The sequence below is a fragment of the Pinus tabuliformis genome, chromosome 3_1 (assembly GCF_031772625.1).
Source record: "Pinus tabuliformis cultivar Carrire ecotype Pingquan chromosome 3_1, CPIR1, whole genome shotgun sequence".
NCBI lineage: Eukaryota > Viridiplantae > Streptophyta > Pinopsida > Pinales > Pinaceae > Pinus > Pinus tabuliformis.
In genome coordinates, this window is record NC_142301.1 from 140,485,418 (window position 1) to 140,511,150 (window position 25,733).

Below are 25,733 nucleotides of genomic sequence, written 5' to 3' on the forward strand. Positions count from 1 at the left end.
GGGAGGTTGCAGAACCAATTTTCTGCAGCCTAAGGGATACTGCATTGTGGCACTCTTGTATATTCTTATGCTTTAACACTTACTTAATACTTTGCATTCACAAAATACTTCTCACTTATACTTTAATTTACAGGATTACATTTATCACTTAAACATATCATAAACATTCATAAACTTTATAGTACTGAAATAAAGTGCAGATATTAAACAAATAAACACATGTAGACACATATTTTCCCGTGGTTCATACCAATGTGGGACTACATCCACAAAATTGTTGCTTATAATATAGAATTTGTAAAAAAAAAAGTTCTTGACCTACGCACTCAATTGCATGTCATATGCACACTCAGCTACAGACTTAGGCCTCTACGCACTCAGCTGCGGAGCCTTTCCTTCGCCACAAAACCTGATCACAAAGATTCAACCATTCAATACGTTATATGATCCTAAGATGATCCTCTTATTCATTATTGATCCCTATATATAATATTACATGATGGATTACATTGCTACATTACCATGGACCTGATACCATGGTTTCCAAAAAACAAGGGACTATGGTCCAAAACCATCAATTTTTACAATATTTTATGCTTTTTACAAAAATGGAGGGGCTTCACCTTGAAGCCCCTCTGCTGCATGGTGACTTTGTTGCACGATCGTCGTTGTGTTCTACTACTCTCTCGCACTTTATATTGCGCTCTTTATCCCCAAAATTCGGCTTCCTTGCCCAAAATTTGGACAAGTTGGGTTGCGCCGCCTAACATTGTGTAATAGAAACATCATAGACATGTTCTTGTGGATTAGCAGACTATTTTTCTTCTTCCTACTCTACTTCGACTGTTGGTTCTTGTATAATAGAAATTTCATCAACAGGTTCTTGTGGAATACAAGGTTGAAATTCTTTGTCCTGTTCCCCCACTTGTACTCCAACTGAAATAGTAATAGTCTACATGATGTTAGCCTCCTTAGAGATTTGTTGGCAACCCTTACAAAGTTTTTCTAAGATAGTAGATGATTCCATTTCTACAACCTCTGCCAACATATCCAATCTAGTTCCATTCTTAAAATCAAGTTGCTCTTTAACCAAGGCAAGTTGATTCTTTAACTCCTCATTTTCCTTTCTTGGATTTTCAATTTGAATGAGAGGGTCAAACTTCCTCTTACCTGGTTAAGTAACAACCTCTTGTTCTTTTGTCTGCTCTTCTGTTATTGGTCCTTCTATCTCTTGTTGTTTCTCTGGCACTTGTTCAGGATCCGATGAGATTTTGTATGGAAAGGATGATTATTAGGACCGTATTGGAGCTCTCCTTTGGAAAAAATAATAAAAAAACTTTGATCTATATTTTTTCTCAGAGACATGTTTCTCTTGTAGCAATTCTAGACTTTCCTGTAGCACTTTAGGAATGTTGAAGAAAACCTATGGAAAATGAGGAATATGAGATGGATGGTGTTGGAAATGATATAAGGGAATGGAAAATGATACAAGGATACCAAATGGGGAAACCTAGAGACAATTTGTGTTGATTACTTGAAATAAGTGCCATATTATAACCTTTCTTTCTGATTTTTGCAGTATGTTCATTTTGGTTGACCTGATTGCTTCTTCTTCTTCTGTTGTAGGAGAAATTGTTCCTGCATAAAAATCAATTTGAGAGATGATGAAAATTCAATATTTTTTTTTTTTTTGCCTCAATGGCTGCCTTATGAGGTTTTCAGCTAGAGAACCTGCTTTAGGCACCTCATAATTAGCGGTTTTACTCTAGAGATTTATTCTCTTTTTTTTTTTTTCAAAATCAATGATTACCTTCTAGAGGCTTTCAACCAATAAGCATGTATCAAGTGCCTCAAAGGATGTTTTCAATTAAGACTGTTATTTTTCTTTTTTCTTTATTCGATGTTGGTCAAGAGATGGATGGATTGAGAGAACTAGTGCTCTCAATAACATTTAGTTACTTACTTATTGAAACTATAAATTCAGCCCTAAAAAGGGTTTCTTGTAAACTTTTAATATGTAACCATTCACTAATAGTGGGATTTGCTCCTAATTTATGGTTTTGATCCTAACAGAGTCATTGTCATATAATTTTTCCACCAGTTAAGATCCCAAACGTTTGGTTGTGAAATTTCCTTTAAATTCCTTGAACCTAGATTCAGACAAGCGAGCCCAATCACCCTCTTGGAAGTCTCTAGTTTTGATGTGTCTATCATGCCCGATTTTTCTTTGTAGCTGCATGAAACTAGGCCTACATAATGTACTCATCCAAGGAATTTAATTATTGTATCCCTTCAGTTTACACATTAGTAAAATCCATTTATAGTTGAGATTACATCCTCAAATTTTTTTATTTAAACTGAATTGATAAAAAAACGTTCTTTCCATAAACTAGCTCATAGGGAGTGAAACCAATGGTGGTTTGCAAAGTAGTATTGTAGGCCCAAGTAGCCTCATCAAGACTTTCTTCCCAACCATTATTTTTTCCACTAATTACGCTAATAAGAGTGCTCTCTAAGGATCTATTGGTGACCTCTACCTACCCATTTTCTTGGGGGTAGTAGGGAGAGGAATCCTGATGGCGAATGTGGTGTTGCTTCATTACCCACTCAATCCTTCCTTGTAGTCTTTCCCATTCTTTGGCACTCATCACATTCTATAGTATATTTATGGCCATCCTTATGAAGATTTGGCCAAAAGTATCTTGCTTGCAAGATCATGTAGGATGTCCTCCTTGCAGAAAAATGACCTCCACAAGGTCCATCATGACAAGCTGATAGGATATCATATACCTCATCCTCCTTCACACATCTTCTTAAAACCATTTTAGGTCTCGACTTGAAAAGGCATCCACCAATCCAAGTATAAGAGGAACTTTGTCTAATGATATTGCATTTATCTCTTGAAGACAAGTGACGAGGGAGTTGGCCAATGGCTATATGGTTGGAAATATTAGAAAACCATGGAGAAAGAAGTGAGATGGAAAGAATATAATCATTTGGAATTCAGTCACCAACCAACCTTTCATCTGCAAAAAAGGGTTAATCTTGACCAGAAATATGCAACACCATTTTCTTTTCCTAGTTTGTCAACAATGGTTAAATGAAACTAATATGAAAATAATTCCCACCTGATTATCCTAGCAATTACATTTGGTTTATTCATCAAATATTTAATTGTTTCATGGTAAGTATGTACAAAGACTTTGTAGCCAGTAATATAATGTCTAAACTTATTTAAAGAATGTACAACAACAAGGAATTCTTTTTCAGTTATTGTGTAATTCAATTCGACCTTTGACAAATTCTTACCCTCAAGTTGACCTTATAAAGCTGCTCCAATTTCCCTATCTAATGCATCCTTTGGAGAAATTTTGAGGTCAAATACAGGCCTCAAAACAAAATTGTATAACCAAAATCAACTTTAAAAGAACCAATAGAATTGATGATGATGATGTCGACAATGGGGGATGATTCACCTTTTCTCGAGTAAAAAGGTAAGATGATAAAAAATAAAATGAAAAAACTACTTTTCAACTTGTATTTTCAACTTATCTCCCTATATGTTTACTCAAACTTCGAGCGGGAGCACTTGTTGGATGCAAAATTTAATTCCACATCCAAGGAGTACCCATGTTGATTGAAATCACGTTTTCCATGCATTTCTCATCTTTTGTGTAGCAGGATCCATCGAAACTATTCAACATGGGTGCTCCTTGGATGGGAAATTAAATTCCACATCCTACGAGCGCTCCTACTCGAAATTTGAGTAAAATCGTAGGAAGACGAATTGAAAATACAAGTTGAAAAGTAGTTTTTTCTTTTTTCGCTTCAAAATTTGATGAGGTAATCTAATATTATTTTATTGTTTCCATTATTATTTTATAATTTTCCTTAGGAGGCCCATTCTAGACCTAAAAATTTCTCTAATGTGTGTGAATGTGAATGTTGAGTATGGAGCATGATTGTTTAGAGGTCTTTGTTTCAGCCGGATGTATACCCTAGGAAGTTTGTATACCCCTCCACGCGGGGGGTTGGGGGGGGGGGGTGCGGGGGGGCCGGGGGGTCCAGGGGCCAACGGTCCCCTGAGGGGGGGGGGGGGGTTCGGGGGCAGCGCCCCCGAAGATAAAAACAGATGTAAAATTGCCTTGTAAAAGTATAGTAATTTCTAGTCATTCTGGATTGTTCATTAGGCGAATGATCTGATGGTAGAACTTATGTTTAGTTTAGGGTTTTTTTCCCTAGAAGGCAACCCCTATCTTTGTATGAGGGCATTTTATTTGAGGTTGTGTAATAGATGTGTATTCTCCGGAGCGAGAAACAGAGAGGTGAGACTGTGAGAGAAAACAAAGGATATTACAACAGATTTGTTGTAGGTTGTGTCTCTTCATTTTGCTGGATAATAGAAAGGAAGGACTGGTTGTTCGGGGTGGACGTAGCCCAAACTGGGTGAACCATGTATATATGTGTCTCTCTAGCTTTATGCATTTTCTGTGTTTATATTTCTGCAATATTTTATGTGTTCCATTGCTCCGTAATATATAATTTTCTAACAACTGGTATCAGAGCCGAAGGTCTATTTGGTTGATAAACTCGCAAGAAAGAAGGGTTCCTCGTTCGAGTGGGAGCAATGGCGGAAGATGGTAAGTTTAGGGTTGAGAAATTTAATGGCCAAAACTTCTCGCTGTGGAAGATGCAGATGGAAGATTATTTGTATCAGAAAGATCTATACCTACCATTGGGCAAAAAAACAAAGATGCCGACGGGTATGACAGATGAAGAATGGAACATTCTCGATAGAAAGGCACTCGGAACAATACGGTTGTGCCTTGCAACATCGGTTGCCTTCAACATTTCGAAGGAAACAACAACAGAGGGTTTGATTAAGGTGTTGGAGAAACTATATGAAAAACCCTCAGCCTCAAACAAGGTATTTCTTATGAAACGGTTATTTAATATGAAGATGTCGGAAGGTGGATCTGTTGCAGGGCATTTAAATGATTTTAATACTGTTACAAGTCAGTTATGCTCTGTAGGGGTAAACTTTGATGATGAAGTTAAAGCTCTGTTGCTCTTATGCTCATTACTAGAAAGTTGGAATGGTTTAGTAATGGCCATTGGTAACTCTGTTTCTGGATCTAGTACTTTAAAGTTTGATGATGTTGTCAGTGCTATCCTTAGCGAGGAAATGCGATGGAAAAGCTTCGGTGAGACATCGGGTAATGCTTTGAGTGCAGAGTTTAGGGGAAGAAAAATGGAAAGAGGAAGGAGCTCATGATATTGCAGTAAATCAAGGAAAGACAGATCTAAGTCCAGATCGAGGATAGTGTGCTGGAAATGCGGAAAGAAAGGACACCTAAAGAAAGATTGTAGATCTCGGAAGGGAAAAGAAGGAGATGCACAACAAGAAAACAATCATGAAGCAAATGTGATAGGTGAGGTGTTACAAGATGCTTTGATTCTTTCTTTCGAAAATATTACTGATTCTTGGTGGTAGATTTAGGGGCCTCATTCCATGCCACACCTTATAAGAAATACTTTCATGACTATGTTCAAGGAGATTTTGGACAAGTCCGTTTGGGTGATGATAAACCCTGTAAAATTGTTGGAATGGGTAAGGTTCTTGTAAAACAGTAGAATGGAAACCAATGGCTACTAAAGGATGTAAGGCATGTTCCAGATCTAAAGAAAAATCTGATTTCAACAGGGCAGTTAGGCAGTGAAGGTTGTGTGACAACTTTCACAGATATAGCTTGGAAGGTCACCAAAGGAGCCCTGGTAATAGAAAAAGGTGAAAAGGTTGGTACATTGTATTTATGCAATGGTATTTCTAACACTGTTAATGCTTTAACTTCCAAAGGAGCAGATGCAACATTATGGCATCATAGGCTCGGACACATGAGTGAAAAGGGGATGAAGATTCTTCACTCAAGGAATTTGTTGCCGGGTTTGAAGAACGTTGATTTGGACTTCTGTGAGAATTGCATTTATGGAAAACAGAAGAGAGTCAGATTTCTCAGAGTTGGGAAAGAAAATAAGAGCGAAAAATTAGAGCTTGTACATACAGATGTATGGGGACCTGCTCAGGTATCATCTCTCGGTGTCTCTCGTTATTATGTTACTTTTATTGATGATGCAACTAGAAAAACTTGGAGTTATTGTATTAAGAATAAATCTGATGTATTCGATACTTTCAAGAAATGGAAAGCTTTGGTTGAGATTGAGATAGGAAAGAAATTGAAGTGTCTTAGATCAGACAATGGAGGTGAATATTGCAGCAAAGAGTTTGATACGTACTGTTTAGAGCATGGAATTCGTAGAGAGAAGACAGTTCCAAGAACACCACAAAAAAATGGTGTGTCAGAAAGGATGAACAGAACAATCATGGAGCGTGCAAGGTGCATGAGATTGCATGCAGGATTTCCTTTACAGTTTTGGGCAGATGCTGTAGATACTTCTGTTTATCTAATAAACAGAGGGCCTTCAAGTTCCTTGGATGGTGGTGTTCCAGAGGAAGCATGGACAGGTAAAAAGGTAAACTACTCTTTTTTAAAGCCTTTTGGTTGTCAGGCCTTTGTCCATATTGATAAAGAAAATAGAACAAAGCTTGAGGCAAAGTCAAAGAAATGTACCTTTATTGGATATGGTGTTAATGATTTTGGTTATCGCTTATATGATTACGAAAATAAAAAAATCATTAGGAGCAGAGATGTAATATTCAATGAAAAGGTCTTGTATAAGAATCAGTTGCAGGAAAAGAAACAGGAAAAAGAGAACAAGGAATACGAAGTTCTTGATGAAATCACTGAAAAAGTAAAGGTGCCTGAAAATAATAATAATCAACAACCACAACAACAACAACCACCACAACAGCAACAGGCACCCCAAACACCTGAAAGTGGTGTTAGAAGATCTACCAGGATAAGTAGACCCCTTGAACGATACTCTCCTTCATTATATTATTTATTGTTGACTGATTCTGGTGAAACCAAATGTTATGAAGAAGCAATGCAGGTTGAAAGCAGGAAGAAGTGGGAGGTAGCCATGAAAGAAGAGATGGACTCCTTAATGCATAACCAGACTTGGGACTTAGTTAGATTACCTGCAGGAAAAACTACATTGAAGAATAAATGGGTTTACAGGCTGAAGGAAGAAGATGGAGGAAAACAGAGGTACAAAGCTAGACTTGTGGTGAAGGGGTTTGCACAGAAGAAAGGTATTGATTTTGATGAAATATTTTCTCCTTTTGTTAAAATGACTTCAATCAGAACTATTTTAAGTCTAGTAGCAGCAGAAGATTTGCATCTTGAGCAGTTAGATGTAAAGACAGGCTTTCTCCATGGGGATTTGGATGAAGAGATATATATGCAGCAACCACAAGGATATGAAGTGAAAGGGAAGGAGAAACTAGTGTGCAGGTTGAAGAAGAGCTTGTATGGCTTAAAACAGGCTCCAAGGTAGTGGTATCTAAAATTTGACAAGTTTATGTCTGAACAAGGTTATACTAGATGTCACTCTGATCATTGTGTTTATCTGAAAAAGAAAAATGATGGCAGCTATAGTATATTGTTATTGTATGTAGATGACATGCTTGTTGCAGGGTCTAACATGCAAGAAATAAATGTGCTCAAAAGAAAATTGGCAAATTCATTTGCAATTAAGGATTTGGGAGCTGCAAAACAAATCCTTGGTATGCGAATAACTAGAGATAGGAAAAATCGTAAATTAACGTTGTCTTAGAATGAGTACATACAAAAGGTGTTGAAAAGATTTATTATGCACAGTGCAGAACCAGTTAGTACACCTTTTGCTAGCCATTTCAAACTTAGTAAGGAAATGTGCCCAAAGACCCAAGAAGGCATGGATTATATGTCTAAAGTTCCATATGCATCAACAGTTGGAAGCTTAATGTATGCAATGGTCTGCACAAGGCCTGATATTGCACATGCAGCGGGAGTTGTAAGCAGGTACATGAACAATCCAGGAAAGGAACATTGGATGGCAGTGAAATGGATTCTAAGATATTTGAAAGACACCACAAATCAAGCATTATGCTTTGGTGGTTCAAACATTTCTCTACAGGGATATGTTGATGCAGATATGGCACGTGACAAAGATAACAGGAGGAGCACTAGAGGATATGTATTTACTATTGGTGGAACAACTGTCAGTTGGGTTTCAAAAATCCAAAGTGTTGTTGCACTTTCAACAATAGAAGCAGAGTATGTTGCTGCTACAGAGGGTAGTAAAGAAATGATTTGGTTACAAAGGTTTATGGGTGAATTGGGTAAGGAGCATGATATGGGCACGTTATACAGTGATAGCCAAAGTGCCATTCATCTTGCAAAGAACTCAACATTTCATTCCAAGACTAAACACATACAGCTCAAGTACCATTTCATACGATCAGTGTTGGAAGATGGAGAGTTGAAGCTGGAAAAGATACACACTAGCCAGAATCTTGCAAATATGCTAACAAAAGTTGTAACCAGGGAGAAACTGAGAATATGCTCAGTTTCAATTGGTCTTCAAGGATGACAATGAAGATGAGAAACAACCAGGTCCAAAGAGGAGTCATTGTCCAACAAATGAAGCAACGGTGGAGTTGCTACAATCATTCTCCAAGTGGGAGATTGTTGAGTATGGAGCATGATTGTTTAGAGGTATTTGTTTCAGCCGGATGTATACCCCAGGAAGTTTGTACACCCCTCCACGCAGGGGGGTGTGGGGGGACTTGTCCCCCCGGGGTCTGTGGGGGTCGATCCCCCCGACTGGGGGGTTTGAGGGCCAGCAGTCCCCCAGTGGGGGTTTCGGGGGCAGCGCCCCCGAAGAAAAAAATAGAAGTAAAATTTCCTTGTAAAAGTATAGTAATTTCTAGTCAATCTGGGCTGTTCATTAGGCGGATGATCTAACGGTAGAACTTATGTTTAGTTTAGGGTTTTTTGTCCTAGAAGGAAACCCCTCTCTTTGTATGAGGGCATTGTATTTGAGGTTGTGTAATAGATGTGTATTCTCCGGAGTGAGAAACAGAGAGGTGAGACTGTGAGAGAAAACAGAGGATATTACAACGGATCTACTGTAGGTTGTGTCTCTTCATTTTGCTGGATAATAGAAAGGAAGGACTGGTTTGTGGACGTAGCCAAAACTGGGTGAACCACGTATATCTGTGTCTCTCTGGCTTTATGCATTTTCTGTGTTTATATTTCTGCAATATTTTATGTGTTCCATTGCTCCGTAATATATAATTTTCTAATAGTGAAAGGGAAAGATGAAACTAGGACCTTTAAGAACATGTGTTGTTATTAAATTTTCCTTTATGCTCTCAAATGATTTTTGACATGGATTTGTCGAACAAAACTCAACATCTTTGGTTAGCAAGGAAAACAAAGGAGAGGAAATTTTACTAAAATCATTCATAAGCCTCCTATAGTATCCCGAAAGATCTAATAAACTTATGACATCTCTTTATTTTTGAGGTATAGGAAGGTGGTTGGTGATTTCTAACTTACTAGGATCCATTTGAATCCCTTTTAAGGAGAGAAAATGTCATAGAACAACTCCCTCATTCATTAGGAACACAAAACGTTCATAGATTAAGGAGAGGTTCATCCCCACATATTTGGAAATATATTTCTAAGATTGGAGAGAGATTCTTGAAAGTCATTCCCATACGGTGTGAAGTCATCCATGTAAATTTCTATTGAATCATATAGAAGATCATAAAATGTGCTTAGCACAACCCTTTGGAAAGTGGGAGGGGGATTACATAAGCTAAATGGAAGGATGTTATAAGAAAAATCCCTCCAAGGACAAGTGAAAGTGGTCTTATCTTGATCTTCAGGGCTAATTTGGATCTAATTATACCCACTAAACCCATCCATGAAGGAAAATATATTTTTCTTGACAAGAACATCAAGGACTTGGTCTATGAAGAGAAAGGGAAAATGATGTTTTCTTCTGGCTTTATTAAGTTCCCTATAATCAACACAAATTCTCCATTTTCTATTCTTTTTGGGAATAATAACCAAAGGATATACCCATTCATTATCTGAAATTGGATAGATGAATCCTACATCAAGTGCTTTATGCAATTTTCTTTAACAATGCCCTTTAAAGAAAGATTCATTTTCCTTTGATGTTAGTGAATGGGCTTATGATATTCTTTTATGTATATGTGATGGGTGTATAAAAATGGATGTATACTTTTCATACCCTTGTAATCCCATGAAAATGCATTAATGTGTTGCCTTAAGACAATGAGCAATTGATCCTCTTTATTAGCTGAAAGTGAGGAGTTGATATTTAATAGTTTAGAGGGGTTGACTTCCACCATTTTTATGATGTTCTAATTAGAATCAACAATCAATAATTCTTCTCACAAACTATCCTTGGAACAACTAGGTTTTCCTAGGGATAACCCCTCTTTCAGCCCATTAATTTTCATAGCAATAGGATATTGATTTTGCAAAAACAAAAAAATCAATTAAGTCATCTTCACCAACCTGCTTGCTGCTAAGAGATGTTTCTATGGCACACACAAGATAGGGTGATGAAAGCTCACAATCATCATCTTCTTATTATGCAACCCATGTAGGTAAATCATCTTCAATGAGACGTTGAGTTGGGGGATATGGTACAAGCTATTTTCGAGACTTTATAAGCAGTTTTACTCTAGAGCTTTATTCTCTTTCTATTTTTTTTTTCCAAACTCAATGACTACCTTCTAGAGGTTTTCAAATAATAAGCATGTCTCAAGTGCCTCAAAGGAGGTTTTCACTTAAGACTATTATTTTTCTTTTTCCTTTATTCTCTGTTGGTCAAGAGATGGATGGATTGAGAGAACTAGTGCTCTCAATAACATTTAGTTAGTTACTTATTGAAATTGTAATTTCAGCCCTAGAAAGGGGCTTCTTGTAAACTTTTAATATGTAACCATTCACTAATAGTGGGATTTGCCCCCAATTTATGGTTTTGATCCTAATCGAGTCATTGTCATATAATTTTTCCACCAGTTAAGATCCCAAACATTTGGTTGTGAACTTTCCTTTAAATTCCTTGAACCTAGATTCAGATAAGAGAGCCCAATCACCCTCTTGGAAGTCTCTAGTTCTGATGCATCTATCATGCCCAATTTTTCTTTGTAGCTGCATGAAACGAGGCCTACATCATGTACTCATCCAAGGAATTTAATTGTTGTATCCCTTCAGTTTATGCATCAGTAAAATCCATTTATAATTGAGATTACATCCTCAATTTTTTTTATTTAAACTGAATTGATAAAAAAACGTTCTTTCTATAAACTAGCTCATATGGAGTGAAACCAATGGTGGTTTTCAAAGTGGTATTGTAAGCCCAAGTAGCCTCATCAATACTTTCTTCCCAACCATTCTTTTTGCCACTAATTACCCTAGAAAGAGTGTTCTCTAAGGATCAGTAAAATACCATTAGGAGGAGTGGGTAGGGGACATTTATGGCAAAAATATTTGGATATCTACCGCGAAATATGCATTTATAATCAAGAAATGGAGGGAAGAGTCAGATTTGAATTCGAAATCACCTATAAATATGGCATGTTGGTCTAGCGAAGAACACTTTGCGTTCTGAAAGTTGTGTATGAGCCCTCTTGTTTTCGCTCTATGAATCGATAGACTTGGGAGGATTTAGTTTCAAGCCCAACATTTGTGAAACTAACTGAGTGGAACCAGAAGATTATCTTTGAACAAATGTCTGAGCCAGTAAGTTTCGAAGCTGCTGTCTCTCAAGCAGAAGCCCCTAAAGTTCCATCAATGGAAGACACACCATCCGTGCCTATGGCATTGCAATCGCCTAGGCCAAAGCAATATGCTACTAAGGTGAAGTAAAAGAAACCACAACCTATACCGGTGAGGCGGTCAACGAGGAAGAACCCTGTAGAGGTTCGACAGAAAGAGAGGAACGACAAGGCAAAGCAGCGAAAGGAACTCGTGGATTTGGACACAGAAGAACTCCACGATGGAGTTGAGGAATTGGATGCTGATGAGAGCGAGCCTATCACTAGGCTCCCAACGTATATACCTCTACGGAAAGGGAAAGCGAAGTTAACCAAGGACCCAAATTCAGGAAATTTCACGATATCTAGGCCATAATTGTTGGAAGAAGTGGTATTTGAGGACACACACTTTGCGCGTATCCCTGTGTTAAAACTAGAGGATTGAGATCTCATTGATCATGAAAAATTTCTGTATTTGGCCACCAATAAGTACATGACCAAGATTTACTATGAAGATACTCGGGTCACAAGATTGGAACCGATGAAATGGATAAAAGGCGTTGATCAGGCCTGATTGCTACATATGTTGTGTGTGCCACAATTTCTCAGGTCAATTATCAATAGTGTCTGTGTGAGCCAATTGCTCAAGTTAGTGCATGATGGGTGTTTGTGGTTAGGCGAACCCATCCCCATAACAGACATGTTGATCCATAGAATTATGAAGTTTCCCTATAAAGGGGTGGATCCAACGAAGGAATTTGGAGGAAAAAAGAAAGGAGAAGGAAATTGCAGATAAAATGAAAAATGAGTATGGACTGGTCAAGAAGTCGCACAGATACTCTATCCGCTCTATTGCAGACCCAGTGGTGCAGTTTTCCATCAGATTTTGGCTGAGAAGGTAATGATAAAATGTCGCGCGGATGAGGTTACATCACTAGTAATTTCATTGGCGGCACAGTGTGCAAAGGGGGTGCAGTACAACTGGGCACAATACCACTGCAAGGAATTTTTAGCTAATTGTTGCGAAGTGTTATCAGTCAGAAATTTTCCCTAGAAGTTATCAGAAGAAGGACAAGGCCGAGGTAACTACAAACCAATCTTTTAAGTATAGGCTCTAGCTAAGCATGACTCAGAGAGGGCTCTCTCTATATGTTTTAGCTTTGTTTGCTGAGATTTTAGGCTAGTTCTTAGAGTTCAGGGGGGTTTGGATTTGTATTGGAAGTTGGATGGTGGAATCCTTAAACAGATGGATAGAATGGTGTCTCTGGCTATTGGGCTATGGAGTCAAAGAAGGGTAGCAGGACTGGTATTAAATCATTAAAGGGAATGTTCAATGGGTAAGCTAGCAGAGTGAAACACAGGTTTTCAGGTCGAATGGATGAAATGATCTTAACTAGGGTGAGAGGGCACTTAAGAATCCTCAAACTAGGACTGGGAGGAGGAACAGAGGATGATCATGAGCAAAGGGCAGTTAAGAATCTTTTACTATAGACCAGAGGGAAACTATCTGAGCTAAGGAGCACTCAAGAATTCCTTAACTTAGACAATTTTAGCAGAAAAGATACAAAATGCCTAATTTTCAAAACAGAGTGCAGTGAAGCAAGTTCTGAGATATCATTCCATATTAAGCACTTAGATTTCAGATACATTTAATATTATGGAAAAAACTTTTAAAGAAAAGTGACAACTCAAAAGAAGATACTTGTCTGTATTTCGCACTACACATGAATCCAGTGAAATGTCTTTTCTTTATTCAATAATCCAACTTGCTGGTCCAATAGTGGTATAATAGCTTATAGTCTTTGATCAAGAAAATTATAGAAATGTCTAAGAATCCACCCTACATACTTCGAATTGTGAAGTATTTATACAAAAACTTATTAAAAAATATCTCAAAACAACTTGAGATTTATTTTAGGGAATACAAATATCTTCTTGCAAGAAGATAGAGACAGCGAATGAACTGTTTCTTGCTGATGGTTTTGGTCTAAAGTGTAAAAACCAAAATAAATCTCATTAGATTCCACTTAATTTAAAGTGTTATGAGGGAAATTTACTGGAATTGGACGACTGAGTGGGTTTTCCACGGTTAAATACTTGGAATTGGGCGATTTTCACTGTAACTGGTAGTTGACAAAGGTTTTGCAGGGGTCTGTATGGCTCTGGTATGGATGGATGACTATGTCGAACTGTCAGCAGCTTCTGTGGAGAAATTATGGAGGTTCTTGAGATATTTCGGCAGTTTGCAGGAGTTGCAATGATGTTGTGATTTCTCAAAGGCAAACACGTGAAAAAAACAAAAAGAGGGGTAATCAGGCTTTTATAGGAAAACAATTAATTTTGGTGGGTTTTACTAATGGATGAATAGTGGTGGTTTTCGGTTGGAAAGGGGAAGCAGTTTGGGAGGTCCAACGCACCGCTTTTGTGGTGAGGGCGTTATTCGGGAGGGGCCTCCTGTTGAAAAATGGCAACAAGAAATGCTAAAAATAGAAGTGCTAAAAATAGCACTGCTAAAAATAACAGTTTGGGTACTAGTGCTGGATTGGGCAACAGGGAATGAAAAATGGAAGTACTAAAAATAACATTCTATTTTTAGCAGTTCAGGATGGATTCCTATTTTAGTCAGTCCCTGGACTAAAAATAGGAAGTAAAATTCAAATTTGATATTAACAACAGTTTGAAAATTAATTAATTAATTCATCTTGAGTTAATTAGTTAAGGAAAATCAAACTTGAAGTCTATGTGAGGACATGCAACAATTTATCTATTAATTGAGGAATTTATCCATCAATTAAAGAGATAAGGATGAGTTCTAATTTGAGTAGTAATTAGTTGGCTCAGTTAACTGAGTCAAGTCCAGTTATATTTGATTTAAACAGTTTGTTTAAATTAATGTGAGTTCAGTTAGTTAATGCTTGCATGCATGTAACTGCTGCACTTCAGATAACTGAATATTCTCTCATAAATAACTCATGCATGTTAGTTTAGAGAAAGACCTAGTTGAGATCAGAGGAGGGACAATGTACTATTAGTTGGATGGATTTTTCCTATAAAGGAAAATCATCCAAGCAGAAGGATTAAGGTTCCTTGAGGATTGTGTAGTTTTACAGGGTGTGAGATCAGTGTTACACTTGGTAACAGGGGGATCACCCAGGAAAAATTGTGCAAGGAAATAGGATGCTTGGAGGGCAGAGGAGAAGGCTTAGGAGAAGTCTTGATTGCCTGTGAGCATCTAAGAGGATTGCACTGAGAGCTCGCTAATTGTGAGAGCTAAGGCTTTGTGTAATCCTGATGTATTTCCACCTTCATTTGTGAGGATTGTACTAAGAGATGGCTAGCTATGTGAGAGATAAGGCTTTGTATAAATCCTATGTATGATAATATAGAGAGTGTGGTTTTAGGCTGAGGCCTTCCCCAGGTTATATCTTATGTGTTATGTGTGATTGATTCCTTCTTATCAGTTATATGTGTTCTTATTGATGTTGCTAATATTCGATTAAGCTTCCTCTAAATTGGTTCTAGAAGTAGATCAAGTATTTTGCTTTAGTATATTGCATTATCAGGTGATCTACAGGTGGGAATTTCTACACCACCTGATTCCATTCAGCGCTTGACACGTAGCGTCGGGGGCCAAGGGGAAAACTGCCTCATCGGGCGGGTAAAGGGCAGACATTGGGTCGGCCTGATATGGATGAGAAGCATTGGATGTAAAGGAGGGACGATCAACGGTGGTCGGGAGATGGGAGTTGCGCATTGATTTAACCATAAAGTTTCCGGGAGGGCCCATGGGTCTAATCACGGTGGTATGAGATTATCTTAACCTTTAATCTCATCGGGGCGCTCTAATGTGGGATTAATGGCTAAGACGAGGTTATTAATATATTTTTATGGGATATGGGTAGTAATATAGTTTATAATTAAACTAAGGGGTGGGGTTAATTTATACACAGGAATTAAATATATACGGGAAATTGTTTTTTTCGGGGATCTTTGTATATATTAATAAAAGTTAGTATAAATTGAAATGAGCGGCGGGGGGGTGCTTGACTTAGGATAAATGTTACATGGTGGGTTTTTTAATGTAGAACATGTTTGTTATGGTTTTTCCCTAGGCAAAAGACTTAACATTAGGAAAAGGGTTTTTGTGGGGTGGGGAGATGAATGAATTGCAAGGGGTTTTTAACACCTTTGTTTCTTAAGTCATCAAGCCGAGGGTCTGGTCCCTCCAGAAGTCAGAGAAATGTTCTGAGCCTCTTTGACTTAAGGAGCTAAAGATATTAATCTTTTATTATGAAGGGGAAGTTAATGACTGATGTAGGGGTTAAAATGAAATATAGGGATGTTAAATGAATCATGTTGTGAGCCATTGTCTTTGCTTATGTACCACTTATGCCTATTTAAAAGATGCATTTGGAAAAATATCATAAGTGCCTTTCATGTAATCACAAGATATTTCTGCAACCTTTCTACTACTTACCCACTTATTCATCCTACCATTTTCTCTTCACTTTATTTGGGTGTATTTAGGCTAGCAAACCCTTATCAATATTTTTCTTTTCTTTACAAAATAAACTATCTAAGTCTAACCTATATCATCCAAGGGCTCAAATTAAATAGTTGAGCTCCTTCTATTTACTCTACCTATCTGATTATCTACCACGATTACACTGTTTGGTCATATTTTACTCTCTAGCTATAAACATAAAATTGAAAACATGACATAGCCAAGTTTAAATATTTTGATTATTCATGGATTGTGGCATAAGTAACAAGTTGCACACAATCATTTATTAAGCAAAGAGTAAATAGTAGTGGCATTTTGACATGCACACTTTCCATGGTCTCTTTTGTCTTTTGGGGTTCATATATTTCATTTTTTGGACCTATTTTCATTCTTTTTGTCCTTTGATTATTCTTTTAGGACATACCCTCTTTACAATTTTTTTTATTTTTTTTTTTTTTTTTTTTTTTTTATGGAAAACATTTGCAGAAAGCAAAGGTATGTACAATATTACAAGGCTTAATCTCAGTCAATCAAAATTGTGATTCCTATTGGTATAGGAACCTAACACGAAGCACGGGAGGAAAGCAAGGCATTTCATTATGCCTGGCTCGTGTTGTTAATTGTACTAATTGCATGGAGACTACCGGAGGATAGTCAGTTCCCTCCGCAGGATGAGGATTTAGAGGAGGCAACAAAGTTCGCTTCATTATGGGTAACGAAGGATCCAGAGAGGATCACAGAGTCAAAAGTATTCTGGATATTGGTCAAGATGGACCTCGGTACAATGATAAGTTAGAGGCCAAGGTTGTCTCCAACCTTGTCTGAGCAGTTGTGGGCCTTTGCGGAATTTAAGGCCAATTTTCATAATGTATCTATTCATGCAATGCGAGACCCTAAGAAGATATGGCACAAGTTGCCATAGCTAGTAACAGAGCCTGATGTACAAGAGATTTTGGGGTCACGACCAGCAGAGTGGCGAAAAACCACAGATATTGGCGTAGGTACCAGTAAAGGAGGAGAACACAAGCAGCAGCACGAGAGTTGGCCAAGAAGAAGAAGAAATAAGTCACTACTAAAGCAGCTGCTACTAAGGCAACTATTGATAAAGAGTGCGCTGCAAAAGAGGCCACAGTAGAAGTCGAAGCATCGACTTCCCAACATACTAAGGAGGAGGAACAATCCGATCTAGAAGGAGGCGGGGGTGATGAGCATAGCACTCCCTTTAGGCTGACAAAGTGATAAAATGAGACAACTACTAGACCCAGGAAGAAGAAAAAACTAGACAAACAGGCACACGTAGATCCAATGGTCCTCACTGAAGGGGACTTGGATGAGAACGGGGACAAGGTCCGAGATACGAAAACGGAACTGTGGAAACAATTTGAGAAATAGTACATGCAGACGCTCGGGAGCGTCTAGAAGGATCTGCGCGAGTTGCAGATTCAAGCAGTTAGAATTCAGGCGAGCGTGGGACAAGCGAGTGGGGTTCAAGAGAACCTGTAGCGCGCGAGTGAGAGCGTAATGGAAACAGAACGGACTCTAGACCTCAGAGTCATTTCCTTTCCAGAAGGGACATTACACGTAGAATCAGAGGAAGATAATGCTCAGCTCAGAAAGGTCAAGGGTGTGGGTATGAATTTAGCCATGCTGCCCCTTCAGACCCTCCACGCACTTCATCAAGGGGTCTTAGATGAGCTTCAGATCAGAGAACAATGCGCGCTATTGGTGATTAGTTAAGTTAAAATGAACAATGAGAAGATCTTCGCTAAAAAGTTTCAGGGTCTTAAGGAAAAAGAAGAGCTAGCAGCGCGAAGCCATAGCCTAGAAGCAATAATTACACAAGCATGTAATTTAGTACTGGAGCTACACATTCCAGAGGATGCGACCACTTCAACAAAGGTTTGGAAATTGGCCGCTGCAGTGTGAAAGTAAAAGGAGGAGGTAGGTGGAGTTACTTTTGATTTTCAAATGAAGGTCTCAAAACTACAATTGAAACTACAACCAACTACTCCACCAGAGGTCAGGGAGCAGCGCGGCGCAACCATCTCAGAACACATGTCTAGCTTGGATAGTGCAGTAAAGGGTTGTAATTACCTCTTTGAAAATGCAATGGAGCTATGGACCATTTTCTAGAAGGACTCAAAACTTGCATAGATTAGGTACAAAGATCAGAGGGGAAAATATAAAGTGGATGAGATGGGGGGGGGGGGGGGGGACTGTGCGCACTTTAGTGCTAGTCTAGTGCTTTGTGCACTTACAAGAAATGAAGGTGCTGCAGGCACAGGTTGAGGAGATGCAACACACAGAACACGTTTTTAAGGCTCAGATTCAACCATGGATAGAGGAAGCAAGCCAAATTACTCTGTCTATCCAAAATAAGCTAAAGACTTTCCAAGAGACACAAAGGACCATGCGCCTCGCGATGGAGGGGCCAACTACAGAGGAGCTGGTCGAAGAAGTGCAGCAGACCGCCGTATAGAGCATAGTGGACCTTGAAGTTTTGAAGATAGAGTTCAGTGAACTCCTCCATAAAGTGGAGAAACCAGCTGAGTGACTCGAGGGTAAGTCACCATATTTGTGTTGGGGGCCTATTGGGATGGGGTCCCTGGGGTCAAATTTTTTCAGTTAAGTCAATTTTTGTAATAGTTTTTGTGAACAAATGTAAAGTCTCTGTGAAATGTGGAAGCGGAGCGTGAAGATAAGTAAGAGTCAAAGGGGCATTAGTCCCTTGTATGGGTAGGTGATAGGATGGTTTTGAGACTCACCCATGGTCCACGAGCCATGGTATTGTAATGAAGAGGATATATATAGTTGAGTCATAGCGAGTCTAAGGAATAAATTCTGATAGAGAATCATTATAAGGGCAAGGTGCTAAGGTGGGAAAAGTCTATTTCCTATACTTAGGTGAAATGGGAAGGCTCCTATAGCTGAGTGCGTGGAGACCTTGGTAAGTTTGCAGATGAGTGTGCGGGTCCCTACAGTTGTGTGCACAAGGATAAGAAGTCTGTATTTGAACATTTACATCTTAATAAAGACTGTTTTGAGCCGAATTTTTGCATATGTGCCTTGTTTATTTATTTTTGTTAATTATATATATATATATATATATATATATATATATATATATATATATATATATATATATCTTCGCTCGGTGATCTGTTTTATATGAATTAATGCTTAATTTTGCGCGAAAGGGATAGATCTATAATATTTATGCATAATAAGTATAATTAACCACCTTCGCGGAGCTTAGGAAGTTGTTAAATAGATCTGATGTAGTTAACTACTCGGAAAGAATAGATCTTCGCGAAGGCATATCTAGGTCATAAAGGATTCAAAATATACATTTTATTGTGCAAAAGTAGTGAATATGTATCTTTTATGCATGTCAAGTACAATAAAGTACCTTCGCGAAGGTCTAAAGGTCATTTCGATAGAGTTGAAGTAGTTGAAAATAGGAAGGAATAGATCTGTGTGAAGGCAGATCTAAGCTATAATATCCTTAGAAAGACCATCACACAGGCCTCTGGATGCAGAAAACTGGTTTTGGCATCCCCCAATATTGATTCGGTTTGGATTGCAGCCTGCATTATGTAGGTTGTTTCCGAAGGAGCCAATAGTTATGTTTTTGTTGGTTGGCGCGAATAATTCTGAACCTGGGTTAGGCCCCCTTAAGCCAACAACATGCACTAGTGCTAAATATTGTGGATCAAGACAAGGAGTTTGTAGTGTGTACGGATGATTGCAAGAGAGGATTTGGTGGAGTTCTCATGCAAGAAGGGTAGGTAGTGTGCTATGAGTCACAAAAATTGAATGAGAACGAGAAACACTATCCAACGCACGATCTTTTGCTAGCAGTGATTATGTTATGAAACTAGCTCACAAAAATATAGAAAAGAAAGATCAACGCCTTACAAATCAACCTCTTCGAGGGGGCAACCTCCTTTACATTACACAAATGAACAATTCTTCGATGATACAGATGAAAAGACCTCCTTTCTATATATAGGAGTCTAAGGGGTCATAATGTAATCATAGTTGACATAACAATAATAATGTAAGGGCACAACAATAACAATAGTGGGCTTCTATGGGGCACAATAATAACAATATGGAGACTACATGGGCACAAAAATATAATAAGGGGGTTGCACTAATAACAATAAGGGGTTACACTAGTAGTATAGGGACCTAACATTCCTCTCTCCTTCAAAAAGTGTTGTCCTCAACACTTGAGTAGTTCTCAATGCTTCTGTATAAAATTCTCGTCCTCCCATGTGGAATTTTCAGTGGGCAAGTTCTTCCACTAGATAAGATACATTAAAATTGATCGATTTTGTTGTTGTCAGGTTCTTGTTTCCATGAATTCTTCAGGTTCCAATATGATTTTTATTTCCTCATCAACTTTTGACAATATTGTTTGAACTGGGAGCTTGTCACTTATAAACTTATTTAAGCATGAAACATGGAAAACTGGGGGCACTCGGGAAGATGCAGGAAGCTTCAATTTGTATGCCATAGTACCAATATTTTGCAACGCCTTGTAAGGAACATAGTAATTTGGTGATAATTTATTATCCTTCTTAGCTTTCTTTGTAGGAATTTACAGGGTAAGTTCCTCAGAAAGAACACGAAAAGGACACCGCTCACAACCAGATCACAGATCAATACACCAGTATTTTTGACGTGGTTAAAACCCTGAAAGAGGGAAACAGTCCACGGCCTGCGCCAACGTGGCTACTACAGGCAATTTATTAATCAAAGAATGAAAATTTACATAAGCTTCTCTCATGCACGGATTACCCGAACAATGACCCTCCATGCGCTTTAAATAGAACTCATGGACCAATCGGGTGTCAAGCCACGGATCAAGTGTCGGTAATACCGAGGAGAGAATGAACCGTCGGATCACTACATATCGTGACCGTCGGATTGTAAGTTACAATATGTACAACGGTAAAGAAACACACTTTACCTAACTCTATACCTAACTCTAAACTAGACCAAGTTGTACTTAACTATTTCCTATGTGTCGGAATATCCTAACATCCCCCCTTAAGAACAACTTGGGATAGGATTGAAGGATTTACAAATATGACACAATAGGAGAAGGAAGGAGGCACTAGAGCCTATCCCCCCTTAGTGACAACTTCCTGAACTCCAAGCATATATCGAAGTTTAGTGAACTTCGCCTCTGTGAGAGCCTTTGTGAAGATGTCTGCAACCTGATCATCTGTTGAACAATATTGCACTTCAAGAACATGGTCATGAATGAGCTTTCTGATGAAGTGCATGTGTAGTTCAATGTGTTTGCTGCGCTGATGCTGGACTGGATCTTTGCATAGCTGAATGGCACTTTGATTATCACACCAAAGTGTGGTTGGATGCTGCTGCTCAAAGCCAAACTCTGATAGGATCTGACGAAGCCACAAGGCTTCCTTACTAGCTTCCACGGCACCACGATACTCTGCTTCTGCTGACGAAAGAGAAATGGCAGCCTGTTTCTTACAAGCCCATGTAATAGGTCCTGAACCAAGAGTGAAGACATAACCGGCAGTAGACTTTCGATCATCAGGGTCACCAGCCCAATCAGAATCAGTGAAACCAACTAATAGAGGAGCTGCTTTGGCACTGTAATGAATCCCAAACTGTACTGTACCTCGAACATAACGAAGTATTCTTTTAGCTGCTTTCCAATGACTTTCACGGGGGTTTTGCATAAAACGAGCAACAAGGCCAACAGCAAAGGAAAGGTCAGGACGAGTATGGGTTAAATACAAGAGTTTTCCTACAAGTTGACGGTATAAGGTAGCATCAACTTCAGGAGAAGTACAAGAGACTGAAAGTTTGACTCCAGACTGAAAGGGAGAAGGGGCTGGCTTACAGTCTTCCATGTGAAAATGACGAAGAATATCACAAGCATACTTGGACTGGGAAAGGAAAATACCCTCCTTGGATTGCAAGACTTGAAGACCGAGAAAATAGTGTAAGTGTCCTAAGTCTGTCATTTCAAATTTCTTTTTAAGGCTGGACTTCACATGGTTTATAAGGTTGGGATCACTACCAGTAAGAATAAGATCATCAACATAAAGAACAAGGATGATAAGAGAGTTGCCCACTTTCTTGGTGTAGACAGTATTGTCAGAATAACACCTAGAAAAGCCAGATTCTAAAAGAAAGCTATCCATTTTGGCATACCAAGCCCGAGGAGCTTGCTTGAGACCATAAAGGGATTTCTTAAGTCGACAAACAAGGCTGGAGTCTGTTTGTATGAAGCCAATGGGTTGTTCCATATAGATTTCTTCCTGCAAGTCCCCATGCAAGAAGGCAGATTTAACATCCATCTGATGGACTTCCCATTTTAAAGAGGCAGCAAGGGAAAGAACAAGGCGGATAGAGTTCATTTTGGCAACAGGGGAGAAGGTTTCAGTGTAGTCAATGCCTTCAACCTGTGAAAAGCCCTTAGCAACAAGACGAGCTTTATGTTTATCAACTTTCCCATCTGGTCCATACTTGGTTCTGTAAACCCATTTACATCTAACAAGTTTGCGTCCCTTTGGTAGAGGAACAAGATCCCATGTATCATTTGCCAACAATGAATGATATTCTTCATTCATAGCTGCTTCCCAATGTGGATGGCCTGAAGCTTCTGCAAAAGTGTCAGGATCATGATTTACTGGAGCTTGAGCCAGTAAAGAAGAGGCTCTTTCAAACTGAGAACGTGTACGTCGCTGATCTGTAGGATCACCGGCAAGATCACCTGCTGCATCCCGAGTAGCACGGACCCATCTTGGAAGTTGAGGATCCTGAGAAGGTGGGGGAGGATTATCATCCTCACTTTCATCATCTGAAGAAGAAATGTTTTCAAAAGTAGAAGAGATAGGAAGAGGTGGCACATCCGCCGGACTAGGCTCGCAGGCCGATTTATTTTCATCAAATTTTACATCTCTTCTAATGATAACATTTTTGGACTTAAATGGAATAAGTCTATAACCTTTTACATCTTCAGAATATCCAACAAAAGTACATTTCTCACTCTTAGGTTCTAAAGCTTTATGCTTTTCATCTGGAATATGGGCCCATGCTTCACTTCCAAAAACACGAAAGTGACTTACATCTGGTTTAATGGAACTCCAAGCTTCTTCTGGAGTGATATTCTCTAGAACCTTAGTAGGAGTGCGATTGATTATATAATTTGCACAATTAATTGCTTCGGCCCAAAAACTAAGACTGAGTCCTTTAGATTGCAGCATACAATTAGCCATTTCCTTTAAGGTGCGATTTTTCTTTCAGCTACACCATTTTGTTGTGGAGTGTATGGAACAGTATGTTGCATTTGAATTCCATTTTCGGTGCAAAAGTTGATGAATGTGTTTTTAACATATTCTCCACCATTATCAGTTCTTAGCTTAAGAATTTGATGTCCAGATTGTTTTTCAACAAAGGCTTTGAAGGCCAAAAATGTGTTAAATACTTCGCTCTTGAGTTTTAAGAAGTATACCCAAGTGCGTCTGGAGAAATCATCAATGAAAGTTAAGAAATACTTGCAGCCAGAGAATGAAGCAACAGGAAGAGGACCACATAAATCACTGTGCACAAGCTGTAAAGGGGCTGAGGCGTGCCAAGAGGCACGTTTGTCAAAACTGTCCCGATGATGTTTTCCGAGTACACATCCGGAACAAACACCATCTCTGCAAGATACCATAGGAAGACCTGTCACCATATTTTCTTTACATAGATGCTGAAGGGAGCGATAGTTTAAGTGACCAAATCGCTCATGCCAAAGTTTGCTCACTTCATCATTATGAGCAACAAATACTGAGGGAAGATTTGATGACCCAAAGTTGTGAAACTTATACAACCTTGTGGAATCATCAGCAATACCAGTAGCTAGAATCTGTTTAGGATCTCTTAGATCCTTGATTACAACATCATGAGGTGAAAATTCAACAATTTTACCTTCACCTGAATGAGTTATCTGATATACAGATAGAAGGTTGCAGGATAAGGTTGGAACACATAATACATCATTAAACTGACCATTGTCTAGATGAACAGTTCCAGTCCCTACAACATTAAGAGATCTATCATCACCAACATATATATTTTTGGTGTTACAATCATTTAAAGAAGAAAACATGGCTTGGTTTTTGGCCATGTGATAAGAGGCTCCAGAATCAATGAGCCACTCATGAGAAGGAGAGGAAGAAGATACATTTAATGCATAACCAGACTGAGATGATTGACAACGACATGCAGAAAGTGCCATTCCGGAAGTTGAAGTTGAAGTAGGCTCCACATGGATGTTATGTTTCTTCATTGCGGCTTCCAAGGCTTCCATCTTCTTAAAGCATTTAGATTCTAAGTGGCCATCTCGATTACAAAAGTTACAATGTCTATCAGTCTTCTTCCATTTGTTTTTATTGGTCTTATCATTTTGCTGAAATGATCTTTCATTTTGAGGCTGAGTTGGTTTAGGACCATTCTTTTGAGGATATGACTTCTTAGGATTCTTTGAATTTGGTTGCTGCTGGGCGGCTAACGCTTTCGTGGAAGAGTTTCCAAGATTAAGAAGACCAAGGTGTAAGAGTTTTTCTTGTTCTCTTATTAAGGAATCACAAAAGGAGTCAAAGGAAGGGGCCTTGTAGTCTTTTCCTTGACAAATGAAAGCTTCCCTTGTAGAATGGAAAGTGGAAACAAATACAGAGTAGGCTGGTCCCAACTTAGTAAGGATGGAATAAATAAGGTTACCATCTTCTTTCTTAACCTTAACACCTTCCAAGAGATATCTAAGGGTCTTGAATTTGGACAAGAAATCTTCAATGCAAGAAAAATTATTAGGATCCAAAGTAAGCAACTCATTTTCAAGTTGATGGGCTCTAATTTCATTTTTAATCCCAAAAACTTTAGCGATTTTTTCCAATGCTTCATGAGGAGTCTCAAGTTCTGCAATATGGAATCTAAGATCAGGAGAAATAGACATCCCTATCAAACCACGTGCTTGATCTTGTCTATTTTCCCATTTTGCAGCCTTGTCTTCATCTTTTGGTTTCTTCTCTTGGTCTGTGGCTATTCTGTAGAGACCTTTACTTCTAAGTAAATCTTCCATGTAGGCTATCCATTGGAAGTAGTTAGTGCTGTCAAGAATGACTTGGCATGGACTTTCCATTTTAAAAAAAAACTGAAGCTGAAGATGCTGAAAGTAAGTGTTCCAATGGATAGATCTCGAAAAATTAGGCTGTTTAAAAAAAAACGGCTCTGAAAAAGGCTTCCGGATGAAGAAGTTATGGCTTTTTGAAAAAAATTTGTTGAAGTTGCCGGCAAAGTGCGCGAATGTGCGGGAATGAAAAAAAATGCCCCCACAAAATGGAGACTTGAACCCAAGACCTCTACTCTCTTAAAATAGCTTTGAACCAATTGATCTATACAAAAAATTTGAGAGAGAGAGAGAGAGAGGGGGGGGGGGGGGCCTCGGTTTGC